This window comes from Nyctibius grandis, chromosome 1 (assembly GCF_013368605.1).
Source record: "Nyctibius grandis isolate bNycGra1 chromosome 1, bNycGra1.pri, whole genome shotgun sequence".
Classification (NCBI taxonomy): domain Eukaryota; kingdom Metazoa; phylum Chordata; class Aves; order Nyctibiiformes; family Nyctibiidae; genus Nyctibius; species Nyctibius grandis.
The window spans coordinates 61,411,185-61,425,559 of NC_090658.1; the positions used below are offsets into that span (position 1 = coordinate 61,411,185).

The window sequence follows — 14,375 nt, forward strand, 5'->3', positions numbered from 1 at the left end:
GAGTATGCAGAGAACTATCAGCTCACCAGTTCCGGGAAGATAATGCCTGCAGAAATCACAGTTTTGCTCTTTGTAGTGCTGATGTCACTTGCATTTGGAAGGCAGTCAAGTCCTGTGCTTTGTTTTCTGTCCCAACATACCCAAGCTATATAAATGAGCATGAACAGAGTGAGCTTCTAAATGGGGAAGAAATAATGAAAAGTGAAATGACATGGGAAAAAAATTGTGTCTGCAGTGAAAACATTTAATGTGAGAGAGTGTGAATATTTTACCTGAAGAGAAAAAAATGGAGATGTTCTGGTTGGGCAGACTAAGGAAGGTGAGTTGAAGAAATTCTTTCCTTGTGTTTTCTTTTTGAAATAAAAAATTTCTACATTCAAAAAAATTAACATAGTTGCTCATAGACAAGTGGGATTTATCATCTGCCATCACGAATGGTTATAGCTAGTTATTTTAAAGGTGTCTGCCTTTAAGAAAAAGGAGATAGTATAAGAAAATCTTCCTGAAAAAGAGGCCAGCCTTTGGTTCTTTAGAGGGAAGCGTTGTGAATATGGGATTAATGGTTTATAGAAATGGACAGATGTAGGAGTAGCTGCTTACTCTTACTGGGTAAGATATAAAAGCATTGTTCTGGCCATGATTGAAATGAACAGAGCTAAGTTCCTTCCGAAAAGGCACGTGTCTTATTGCCTTTGACCTTAAATTCACAATATTCCAATAGTAAAAATTAATTTACAAGCTTTTCTGTACAGTTTCTTGACTGATCTTTTATTATCCTGTCAAGTTGGATAGGTAACTAAGGTTTTCTTTAGATCAGTAATACCAAGAAGTGAGTAGAAACACAACTTTAAAAAAATGTGGATTTGTAGACTTCGTAATAAAATTAACGATGTTGCATGATATGATGATTTTAATAACGCAATTTTAGGTTCATGTCTCTATTCATTTGTACTGCTGAAGTCACATTAAAGGCTATTGACATGTTTATGCTCTTAGCTCCGTAAAATATAATGAACTGGTGCTTTAAGTCAAACTTATTACACTGGAGGAAGGCATGGAGTAGACGAGTGAAGGAGAAAGTTGTCTCTCCCCTTTGAGTTTTCTGGTTTTTACATATCTTTTTATTAAAAAAAAAAAATACTTTGGAGCGTGAATGAAGTGGGTTTTTTAATGTTTGATTATCCTAGAGGTTTTGACTTCTGTTTTCACTTTGGAAGCTGAGGCCTTGTCTTAACTGCAAGGATACTTCTGGGTTCCATTCACATCATGGACTTAATTTGCGGTTGCTGTTGCTGCACATGGCTGAATGCTGTAGTCCATCCCTGATGTGGAGTCGGGTCTTGCTGATTCACACGCACAGATGAAAAAGATGGGGAATTGCTCCCCTGTTGCAAGGTTTAAACATAGCCTGAAGTATTTGGTTCTAGTTCCAGGGACTCTTGTGTATCTGTGTGAATTTGTTTTTGGAAAATACATGTGTTACATTGATAGAATGAGCTGCAATGATGATAAGAGAGTTCATCTTCCCATGTATTTTTCTTCAGTCCTCAACACTTGCAGGTTGTAGGATGGGTAGGACTCCTGCAAGGTATTACTCAAAGTCATAGTTGTAGTTTGTAGAGGCTGGTGAAGAACTACCAAACATAGTTTTCTGTTGTGATTATGAACTCAGCTACGGAAAACTTCTAATACAGCTGAGAGAAGGGAGTAGAGAGGACGGGATTGCAAACCAGGTTAAAGCTGCAGTTGTGTTTTGGAAACCTCTCTGTGATCTTTTTTTGCTCTACTACCTAAACTTAATTCTTATGATTATCTGTAAATTAGGAATTGACCTAAGGCACAGATGCTTAAGTTAAACACAAGAATTCAGTGATACAGGGGTTTTAACTGCTTTGGCTCCTCAGAATTTTCTAGTGAAGAAGTAATCCCAATATAATAAATCTAAGCCTGCCAGTAAGTGGGGTGGTGGAGGTCGTTGTCTTTTGCAGCTGTCTAGGAAGTAATTCAGGGACTCTGGTTTTCACAGCTCACCAGTTAATAATAATAAACAGAGTCCTAACTCCCTAATAACTTTTTACTGCACTTCAGCTATAGGGCTGTTATTACAGCTTTAGAGATGCCCAAGGGTTTAGCCTGTGTAGTGCAACTGAAAATCCTCAGTAAAAAAAGCAACATGTTTCCAAATGAGAATTATATTAGCAGAAGAAATCTATACCTAGCTCTAACACATTATCTCAGGCTTCAGGTTTTCCCAGACCTAGATCGTCCTATGGCACAAAGTTTGGCCCCTTCTTGCTATAGGTTGTAAGATAAGATCCTTATGGATCTTTGGGGAATAGTGTGAAAAAATATTTACTTTTTTGGTCAGTAAATTTTGATTACTAAAGCCAGAAGGGGATTGGGCCTTCTCACTCCTTGCTCCCCATGTACTGTGCTTTAGATTACATTTTTAGAGCTGATGGTTACAGTTTGTTCCTGGTTTCCTTAAAGTACTAAGTGATTCGCACTTTTTATGCTTGGGTATTTCATTGCCCCTTTCTGAAGAACGGGAATGTGCGCTGAATGTGATACCTGAATACAGCTTCAGAGTATGTTTGCAATACAAATCCCTTCTTACTGAGGCTCCCCCAGGTTTTGTAGTGTTGATATCTCTGGATTGTGTCCTGAATTGCCAAGTTTGAGGATAAAGGCATTCTCTCCTGTAAGACACCCCCTTGACCCGTTATTGTAAGCATTATTTTCTGGCAGCAAAGCTTATGCTTAGCATGGGTCACTAGTCAACACGGTTAATTTTTCACCCGCTGTGGCTTTTGGTTTAAGTCAAAATGTAGGAATATAGAGGTGCCAGCGCCCGTGATTTTTGCTGGGAGGAGTGTGAGGTACGTCATGGAACTTGATGCCCCAGCTACCGGCACCATCAACTTCTCCTTCCCTCTGTTAGCCCTGAACGTAGGAGGGAAAAGTCGGCTCTAAGTGCTCTGTTCTCGAATAACCCCCAGGATCACATACAGCCTTGGCTTTCTCTAATGCATCCTGGGATTTCTTTTCAGAGGAAGGTATGGAAGGTAGAGGGCTGGGGGGACAGGGACGCGGGGGCGGCAGCCTTCGCCCCCCAACGCTTGTTTCCCCTAGTCCAATGAGCTGTTATCACGCCGCGTTACAGTGTCACGCCGTCATGGCGGTGGCTGGGCCCCAATAATGGGCCGTGGCCTTGCAGGGGGCGGCGGGGGCTGCCCGGGGCTCCGCAGAGAAGGGTTTGGGGGAGCCCCCCGCCGCCCAGCCCTGCCCGGCCGAGCGGCCCTGGCGGCGCCCAGCGCTGCGGGCGAGACGGCGGGGGCGGAGCCGGGCCGGGGAAGTGTGGTGGTCACGTGGCGGGGTCACGTGGCGGGGGAGTCAGGCCCAGCCGCAGCCGCCGCTCCGGTAGCGGTGAGAGACGGAGTCGGGGGCCGGGCAGGGAGGGTGGCAGGGGGAGGCGCGCGGGGCCGGGGCGGGAGCGGGGAGGGAGTCCGGGGGTGCGAGTGGCCGCCGCCCGCTCCGCCGCCGCGCCGCACCCCGCCGAGGTGAGTGCGGGGGTGGGGGGGCGATGCGCGGGGCAGGGCCGCAGGGCGGGGGCGCCGCCGGGGCTGGGCCGGGCGCTGTGCGGGGCCGCGGGCGGTTTCGGGGTGGTTTTCCTTTTGTTCCGCTGGGCACCTGCGGGCGGGCCGGCGGCCGGCAGAGCGGTCCGTTTTTTGGGGGTGGGGGGTCCCGGGGCGGCCCGGGACGTGCGCATCGGTTGTGTGCCGCGCGCTGCGCGCGTTCTGTGGCGGTTTACCCGCGCGCATGACGGACGCCGGCCGGCGTCCACCCTGCCCCCCCCGCGGCCTCAGGAACGGGGCGCGGGAGGCTGGCTGGAAACCCCGGTGCGTCCCTTATACCTGCGGCTCCGGGCGCTCCCCAAGCCGGGCGGTGGGGTGGGGGCGGTCCGCTCCGCTCCCTCTCCCGGGGCCGCCGCTCCGCGGAGCCGAGCGGCCGCGGTCTGGCAGCGGCCGGCGCTCCGGGAGCCGCGGGCGGCGGCGGAGCGGGGAGCGGTGGCGCTGCCTCTGGCATCACCTGTGACCCACCGCGCACTCCCTGTAGCGCGGCGACTTTTTCTGTTTTTTCTTCTTTATTTTTTCCTATATTCCCCCCACGCCCCTGCCTTTCGGGGTGGGGGTGGGGGGCAGACGATTAGGAAATCTGCCCCACGATACGGTAAAATTCGCCTGTCGAGTGCAACCCCTTCGCAGTCTTTTGTGTTGTGCCTTCACATCGTGCCTTTCAATAAATGTCTGCGTGTGAACGTGTTCGAGCACCTTAGCTTCCTACAGGTTTCCTGAAAAGTGCAGGAATCATTTACCAGTTCAGTACTTAAATTTGCCTTAAACATTAAAACATACGATTAAAACAGCTGTATGGGATCAGATCAAAGGTCCGTCTACTTTAGATTCCAGTTTCTGCAAGTGGCAAATAGCAGATGCTTAGGAAACACCATAACAACTGCTGTGAAGCTTTGGGAAACCAGCCAGGCCTCCAGCAATTTGTGGTTAAGGGACTTCCTGAGTCATAGAATCGTAGAATGGTTTCGGTTGGAAGGGACCTTAAAGATCATCTAGTTCCAACCCCCCTGCCACAGGCAGGGACACCTTTCACTAGACCAGGTTGCTCAAAGTCCCATCCAACCTGGCCTTGAACACTGCCAGGGAGGGGGCATCCACAGCTTCTCTGGGCAACCTGTTCCAGTGTCTCACCACCCCCACAGTAAAGAATTTCTTCCCGATATCTAATCTAAATCCACCCTCTTTCAGTTTAAATGTGTCAAATGTGATGTTTTAGTATTTAAGAGCCCTTTTTCTTCCATGACTTAGATATACATGTTTTCAAAAAAGAACGAGACAAAGGCCTCTTAATAGAAAAGGTTTTTCTTTGCCTTTTTAAACAAATATAATTGCATTCACATTATTGTCGTAGGCCATTTCATTTTACTCGGAAGGAATTTGCCTGTCCAAGGATTACCTATTCATGAGCAACTTACTGTTTTAGGTAGGTAAGAGGTGTTTGCAACAGATATTTTCTACACATATGGGAGCTGTAAATAATAACATTGTGTTTAATGTCTGTTTTTACAAATTGTTTTGTGAAATTTAAGTCTTAAAATATCTGTTTAATAAAATGCAGTATAGTAAGAACTTGCTCAAAATAGCAAGTGTTTTACCATAATACAATATTGACAGCTTTGAAGATGATTATATGAATATGAACCACTAACATTTAACTATTCATTCTTCAAGCTTAAAGAGTTAGCTTATATAAAAAGAAGAGGTTTATTAATGGAACAGGTTTCTCATTGCATCAAGATTTCTGGTAAAATTATTTCAATAATACCATCATAGGTTTTTCCATAATAGCAAAATCATGGTGAACCTTAGGGATGCTAGCTATCAGTTTGATCCTGCAGTCTTAATTCGAGAAATAGCTTCATGCCAGGAGCTCCTAATCTGGTTGCTCTTATACGGAACATTTGCAGGAGTGAGGCTCATTTTTCACAGGCAATGTGAACGTCAAGCAAAGCAGAGCTATTTCACAAAACTGCATATTCCCCCACACCCCCAATGGAATTTTATGAGGTCATTATCAGTTTCTTGGGGGCTGAAAGGAGGTAGTGGGTTGGGGTGTGTGTGTATGTATATTGATAGATATTTATAAGATTAAAAATAGCTTAGAAAATTGACAACTATAACTGTTGTGAATGAGTTTCATGGAAAGATGATTTTTTTTTGTACAACACATCACTGCTTCTAGCAACGGACTGTGGAATTTGTTCTCATCTAGTCAACAGGTGTTTATTCTAAAACCCGTAACACATTTGACTGTTCTGTAAAAACCCTACTTACTTTGAACTATACTGAGTTCCTGATGCACAGTTTAAAGTATTCATTACATTTTCTTCAATAAGTTGATTAATAGATTTAAAAGGTTCTTTTGTAACCTTACACCAAGAAAACTGTTGCAGTGCAGCTTTCCTTAGTTCACTGAATCATTTTTAGCACAAAAAAATGATTGGTTCAGCTGAACTTTCAAATAAAATTATTTTTTTTTATATCTAGCCTCTAGAAAAAGTTGTACTTGTTTTATGTAATTATTAAGCATACTTATAATACACAGCTTTTAACAGTACTTTTCATTAGTAGTTTTCAAAGTACCTTGCAAAAGAATTCAGTGTAATTATTCTCTTCTTATCTAAGGGTAATTATTCTCATCTGGTGCTTATAAAGAGATCATTATCTGCCTGTGATCACTATAAGAAACTCTAAGAAGGTCTAACAATAAAATCAGATTTTTTATTTCATTTTTTTTACAACAGAAAACCCACTAACTCACCTTTCTGTTTTGTACAGTTTTCTGTTGTAGCTTTTTTTTTTTTTTGCTTAATGATGCCTGAGGTAATTTTATACTGTACCTTCCATACCAAAGTTGGAAGCTAAGCCTGTGCTTTAAGTAGAACAGACTTATCTTCTTAGTGTCAGAAGAGACCCTGCTGAAGACTTAACCAAATTCGTTGATGAGTTACAGAATGATTCAGGACAGTTTCTGTTAAGATGATCGAAGTAGTAATGGTGCATCTTGCTAGCTCAGTTGCCAGGGAGCTTGGCTGCTAAGAGCGTTTGTACAGATGTCTGTTGGTATCTATCAGGGGAAAAAAAAAAGTGTTTGTGTGAATGAGTGAGTTACATGGACAGCATCCTCATATCTTGGTTTTCCTTTGTTTCCACCTTGTAGGGCTGGTAGAAATGGTACAGAATCTTGCACTTAATTTTTTTACTGGAACGACCAGTTCCAGTCACCTTCAGTGGCCCATTTTTGTAATGCATCTGGTAGCAGAACAAACTTCTGATGCTAGAGGTGTGAAGTGCACACCCTTAAATTGTTGTTTTCCAACTACCAGGGTCAGTTGGGATGTGCAGATAATTATCACTAATTATATTATTGGTGCATTTTAATAGTTTAGTTTAGGACTTGAGGTCTTCTGCTGGGTTGATATTTTCCAACATAGTACAGAAAGCCATTTAGTTGTTTTTTAATTCAAGACAATATATTAAAGCATTGTAATTTAGGGATAAAATACAAATTAGAATCGTAGAATCATAGAATGGTTTGGGTTGGAAGGGACCTTGAAGATCATCTAGTTCCAACCCCCCTGCCACAGGCAGGGACACCTTCCACTAGACCAGGTTGCTCAAAGCCCCATCCAGCTTGGTCTTAAACATCTCCAGGGAGGGGGCATCCACAACTTCTCTGGGCAGCCTGTTAGGAAATATAGGAAAGAATTGATAATAGGATTATAATTTGGGAACTATGTAGTATACTGTATGTTAAATAGTATGGGAACTGTATTCCCAGGTAGTGTAATGCTATCCAGAAACATGAGCTCGTATAAATTGGATCTAAGTTGTAAATTCTTTATTAAAGGGGACGAAGGCTTGCCTACTGTAATGAAATGTTTGCCAGCAGTCTTACAGGTGTAGTCAGTTATTTCAGTTGACTCTCTAAAAACAGTGCCCGCTTGTTGGCAGGCTAGCGTCTAGACTCCAGTTAGATCTTTGTGGATTCAAATTATTTGGAAAAAAGGTCAGAGAGAAGAAAATGGTCTGAGAGGTCCAGTTCCAAGAAGTTTTTCTGCCTGTTTCTGTGTTCATTGTTTTTGTGTGACTCTTGTTTTGATCCATACTTTTGTATTTGATCCATTATTTCTATGCTGTGTTATTTTTAACTAATGCCTTTGTTTACATCATTTTACAGTACTTAAAACGTTAATATCTTTTAAATGGTCTATGATAATAGCTTTTGCTTTTTGCTTATACCCATGAAAGACCTCAGTATTACTCAGCTGCACATCATATCCTTGATAGCTGTAATATATCAAAGCTGGTCTGGAGAACCTCCCACTGGAAAGCTGGGCTGTTTGTGTAGCGTGGAGGTCCTGATTCATTTGTGATTGTTGCCTTCTGCATAGTTTCAGAGCTAACAGACCCAGATGGTAGTCATAAGCTTTCCTTGTACCCTGGGTTTGAATAGTCTCCAACATCCTTGTCTAGTGCAAAGTACTCTTCGCAAAGCATGTACTTGAAGATTAACTCTCCTATTAGAATATGAAGATCTAGCACTTCTCAGTACTATTATCAATCCATCCTATCAGTTTTTCCTCTGCTTTGTACGTGTGACGGATTAGACTCATCTCCTTTGAAGACACTCTTCTCATTAAAGGTTTGTTGAAGCAAATATCTTGCAGCTAAACTGATTTCTTAATACAATCTTCATGTATCTCTTGTTTCACTAGTTTGAATAAGAATTGCAAAGTAAAATTTGGAAGAAGGCCAAACCTATTCACATAGCCATTTAAAGAAAACTACTGCAAATACTTTACCAATGGTACCTGGCACCACTTAAGGAGTTGAAAAACACAGAAAGGAGCCATAAATGTTGGATGCAATATGAAAGAAAAGAATCTTTCTGCATGTATAGTAGTAGTACTATAGAAGAACAGTGTTTTTGAAGATAAGTAGCAAATCAAGTTGTTGCAAAAAGGAAAGGTTGACTGCCCACTGTGATTGTGATGGATCATAGTCCACAGGAGGCTCTTTAGTTGGAGAAAGACCATAGCTAACAAAATTCTTAAATTGTGAGAGGGAGAGAGCGCTCTCACTTTTATTCTGTTTTGGTGCAGTATCTAGTACAGTGGGAACCCTGGTCTGTTGGGCATCCAGGCATTAGTAGCGATGTTATTGCTGCCTGTGCTTGATAAAGAACAGATTCCCCTATTCTAATGGCATGATGGGATGACTTCTAGGAAATCCTTTCAGTTGTAAATAACTAAAAAATAAAACACAACCCCAAAGATCTACCGGTCTAAAATCTGAGTAAAATACACAAAATGGAGATTTACTAACACAAATCCTTCCTTGCAGATAATATAGGCTGTTGATAATACTCAGTGTTGTATAAAAATATCAAAAATGTTTCTCATAAAGCTGTTTTAAGTGTTAAGTAAAACTTGAGAGGGGGAATGAATTTAGCTAAGGGAGAAGGAGGAAGAGTTACGTATTTGTGGTGTCTTCCCCAGCTCTCATGAGTGACGTAAGTATATTAAGAACTGTTACTATATAAATATCTTGGCTGCCTTACAAGTGCCCTACATAGTGTTTGGAAATGAGGGAATTGAACAGTGTAGGTGTTGAACCAGCTTTAGATATTTTACCTTCCTTTTTCCCAGGCACAAAAATACCAGCCTAAGAATGGTGTATCAGCTCAGACCAAAGGTGTTTCTACATCAATACCTTGTTTTTAACAGTGGATGATAGCAGATGCCTAGGGAAGAGTATCACAAGGCGTGCAAATAGCTGAGTATCTGAAGGAGGTATCACTGGCTTCTAGCAGGGTGCAGTTTAGGGGTCTCTGGGCAGATGATTTGGTATTTAATAATTTGGGTTTTAATAGTTGTGGTGAATTTATGCAATCTCTTTTTGAACCGTTGATAGCTTTAGCATCCACAGCATCCTATGACACAAGAATGACAGAAGCATAAGTGTCCATTTTTAGTTAGGCTGTTGCCAGCTTAAGAGTTACAGTCCTCCACTTCTTTCATTTTGTGTGGTGTAAAACCCTGTTATTTTTAATTTGTAAAATTTGATGTCATACTTGTGTGGATAAAGTTGAGTGCTTGATGTGTACATATGGAATGTAAGGCCTTGTATGCAGACTTTATTTTAATTACTGAGAAATATAAACCAGAATTCTTCATAAAATCTTCTCACTTTCAGTAATGCCAAGTTTTTTATGCTTTGTATTTCTTTGAAAATGGAACCTGAGAACTGCTTATAGCCAGTTTTGCTCTTAGCAGTGTATCTTTCTAAAGACTACAGCGTTTATATCTGTATATGAATTGTACCTGTAGAAACATTGTGAGCATAAAAATCTTGCTTTTGGAAAGTAATTGCCAAGTTTGTGATTGTTTATAAGAATGAAGAAAATCTTGATTCAGATTTTCGTGTGAAGTTTCTGAGTTGAATAGCAGAGGACAGGTATTATGCCCATATTTATCATATGGTCATCAAAAAAAAGAAAGACATTCCTGAATAATTTGGAAACAGAACAGTATGTAAATGAAATGACTCTTACCTATGGCCAATACTTGAACTTTCACTTCATCTGTAAAGAAACAGTGATATAAATCAAGTGGGTTTGATTTGCCTTTCCAGACTTGGATTGCTCTGGAGACTGCTGAGGACTTTTTCAGTTTGATATGGACTTATCCCTGGCTTGGATTCCTCCTTCCTCCTCTTGAGTGTTAGGGTTCGTTAGCAGATCTTTAAAGATGTTTGATGCCTAAGGCAAAGGATCCTTTATGGCAGTATGTTTGGGGTTTTTTAATTTTTTTTTTTTAATTTGTCAGAACAGAAAATGGGGCTACAAATCCCATTGTCCAGTAACTCTTTACAAATTTAATTAGATAAAGCAATGAAAGTCATTGAATTCTAGGAGAGAGATTTAAATACAGGCCTTTGGATCTTCTAATAACATGGCAAGCTACGCAGTGAAAATCTGCTATCTTGCATGAATGATCAAAGGATAAAATTAAACCACCTCATGTTACAGGTATGCAATTTGGAACCGTTTGCAGTTTTTCCAAAGCAGAGATGATATAAAAAAGGAAAAATAAAAGATTAGAGGGATAGGGACATGGTTCTTCTGAAGATACCCATAGCAAGCTGTATTATGAATTGTAATAGACCACCATGAGCAAGAATTAGTCTGTTTCAACAACAGAAACTTCAGTGCAGCAATAGAGTTCTATTAAAACCAAATACAAATCATAGGATTAAGTGATTAAGTCCTCTTCCTCTGAGTTACAGACCTTCCAGAGGTGGATTCCTTCCAGATTCTGCCAGCCTGAAGAGGAGATATTCTGAATGTCTTTCTTTATGCCAGTAGAATAACCCTGTGGAACATGTATTAAATCCAATATACATTATTTCCCAGTGTTGTAAAGAGAATTTTTGAATTTGAAAGTCTGTTCACTGGACCTGTAATAAGATTGAGGAAAGTATACTGTATAAAAAAGTATAATTTGTGCTCAGTACTAGTGCTAGGAGTATGCCTGTACAGTATTAGTCCCTCCCTTATATTTCCAGAGGGTTAAATACTTCTTTTTATTAATAAAGGAATTGGAAATTGGTCTTTCTTCCAAGGATTTAAACGAGAGACCACTGATTAGAGAATGATGTTGTAGCTTGGGAGATGAGGAAGAAGATTATATGGAAAATTCTTATAATACAGTTTCATTTTCAGTACTGGGTTGGTGGGTTTTGCAATCATTATTGTTCATACAGAGAACAGATGACCTGAATAGTGGTTGTTCTGGGCTATTAATTCTGACCAGTAATGCTGAAAGACTTAATAAAAGATAGTGTCCTACTTTCACGAGATGCAAAAGTAAAGTATTTTGTCACTGTCATAGGGAGGTTATATTCCAAAGGTTGGATAGTTACTTAATTCAGTCTTACCCTTCCCCCTTTGGAGTTTGGTTTAAATACTTCTGGTGCGAGGGAGCTTCTAGTTGGTTTGGAGAGAAAATACTTGTGATTGAATTGTCTAGTGCTGCGGTGACAGTGCGAGCTCTTGTTGGTTTTAGAATAGCATTGCTCACTGAAATTCCAGAAATACTAGGAAAGCTTTGTTCCCTGGTTTGGATTTGAATCCTTGTTGTCCACGGATGAGCGTGAAAATAAGAAATGAGCGGCATTTGTTTTATGTTGGGCAGAGAATGAAAACTCTCCTAAAACATTTAAATGACCTTTGCATGGGAAACTATAATATGGTTTTTATAGTGTCTCCAGGAGTAGATATGCTACTAGTTGTCAATTTTTGGTTGAGGAAGATAGGATGGGACGGATGTGTCAGTCATAGAATCATGGAATATCAGGTTGGAAGGGACCTCAAGGACCGTCTGGTTCAACCTTCCTTGGCAGAAGCATGGTCTAGACAAGATGGCCCAGCACCCTGTCCAGCTGAATGTTAAAAGTGTCCAATGTTGGGGAGTCCACCACTTCCCTGGGGAGATCATTCCAATGGCTGATTGTTCTCATTGTGCAAAATTTTCCTCTTGTGTCCAATCAGAATCTCCCCAGGAGTAACTTGTACCCATTACCCCTCGTCTTTTCCATGTGACTCCTTGTAAAAAGGGAGTCTCTATCTTCTTTGTAGCCACCCTTTAAGTACTGGAACATGGTGATGAGGTCTCCCCTAAGCCTTCTTTTCTCAAGGCTGAACAAGCCCAGTTCTCTCAGCCTTTCCTCATGTGGCAGGCTCCCCAGTGGGCTCCCCCTTCTCTGGGCCACAAAGATGTGTTGTGAGGATTTGGATCATATTGATTTGCCTCCACCTGCATTGTCATAGTTTTGACAAATGTCATGGCTGATGAATGAATGTCCATACTGATGTGCAACTGTCTGTTTGTTTTCACTTATGTTTACTTCTGCTTTGTTTTGGTGTGTAGACTAAGATCTCATTGTTTTCTGAGCCTAACACTTGCTCAAACTCTTGGAGTAACTTTTCTCCCTTGGAGTATCTTAAGAGGTTTGGGTTGTTGCCTTCTGCACTGGCAGGACTAGTGTGGAAGCATTGAATGAAAGATCTTTAAATGCTGACAATGCTCATCTCTGTTTGTATTTTGATTGCTCCAAAATGATATTTTTGAATGCACTTCTCTGTGTGTGGGCTGATAACTATTGAAAAGAATGCACCTGAGGTGATGCAGGTTGAATGGAAAAAGCATTGAAGAACATACTAAAGACTACATGACTTTTTTGAGTTTGTCTTTGGGGGTGTGGTGTATTTTTTGTGTGGTTTTGTTTGGGTTTGTTTTGGTTTTGTGTTGTTTGTTTGTTTTTTCAGTAGACAGGACAATTTCTTCCAGTCTTTGTGGTTAAGAATTGTGACCCTGTTTCCTGGATGCTGATGTTATTATTGTCTTTGCCTTCATTGAAATTTACAGTTTTGCAATTTTGTGGTATGCTAGAGGAGACTGTGTTTTGCTATTGCTTCCTTGTTTCCTCTGTATCTTTATGACAAATGTAGTGAGGAAAAAAATCTTGGTTTTTTTTGTTTTGTTTTAAAGCACCTCATTATGTTAGCTGATATAAAAATCTATGTGGAAAATTGCCCCAACTTAAAACTAAATAAATATCGCATGCAGACATACTTGGCTGCACAGCAAGGTCTATTTTTATAAAAGGGTTCTGTCCTGTTTTCACTTAATTTTAATGACCTGGAGTTTTACCTTCATTTGAGGAATCCTAATGAATTTTGGCATCTTTTCCAGTCCTTCTTAATAGATAAATGCACGCATCCTCTGGATCAGATTTCAGAATCATTTGTATAGGGGTAGCACCACTTACCTGTCAGATAACCTCAGGTATTCCCATAAGTGTGTTTGAAGTTCTGCCTCTGCTTGTTTGGTGTTTACTCTAGCAGGGTCTTGTGATTGGGAAGGTGAAGTAGGCTGTAGGAGGTTGCTGCCATATAAGTACAACATATTAAAAAACAACCGCAATCCAATGTAGATGAGTGTTCTGATAAAATTTCAGTTATGTTTTTTAAATGAACCTGTGTCAGTCTAAGTTAACAGTTACATTTGGATTTTTTGTTGTGCATTAGTTGATGGTTACAGCAGCAGACTGGGAGTCAGAACTCCTGTACTTCTCTCCCAGTTCTGTCATGAGCTTCTGTATTGCCTTGAGGTACTTAATTGTCTTTAACTCAGAAATATAATGGGAATAATGCTATTTTCCTACTTCTCCTAGGATCACTGAGGCTAGTAGAGCACTTCCAGGACACTGGATAAAAGATTTGAAGTTCAGGGTCATGTTAAAGAAATCATCATGCAGTTGGAAATGAGTCAAATGTTCACTCAACTGAAGATGAACATGCTAGGTAAAGGTTAAACTAAAAAAGTTGCAGAAAGAAAGGGGACTGAAATAGGACAAAGCTATAAATACTGTTATGTGACTCCGTATTTCCATGTTTTCTTGTTGATTCTTGAGATTGTGAACTCTTGGCCTATCACTTAACGTCTGTAAACCATGAGACACAGCAATGATGCTAAAGTAATGATACTTTAAAATAAGAAGATTGGCAAAAGTGCATGCCTGGATGAGGTGCCTGAGTAGGGCATATATTTGGACATCCACTAAAGCACTTGTGTAGCACTTGTGAAAGACTGCCCTACCTGTTTGTAGCAGGTAGTGAATCACAGAAAGGGTCTACGTTGTTGATAAATTAGAATATAGTGTTTTGGGAATTAG

At 40.9% G+C, this 14,375-nt stretch overlaps 1 protein-coding gene across 9 annotated transcripts in view; it reads left to right on the forward strand.

Annotated features, from left to right (window-relative positions):
- The first annotated feature begins 3,385 nt into the window (after positions 1–3,385).
- Positions 3,386–14,375, forward strand: part of TULP4 (TUB like protein 4) — a 165,737-nt gene continuing 154,747 nt past the window's right edge. For 6 of the 9 annotated variants that reach the window (XM_068411536.1, XM_068411686.1, XM_068411459.1 and 3 more), the window contains exon 1: positions 3,442–3,560. The gene's annotated coding sequence lies outside the window, so the exon portion shown is untranslated. The other 3 variants (XM_068411750.1, XM_068411606.1, XM_068411837.1) reach the window with 3 other exon arrangements.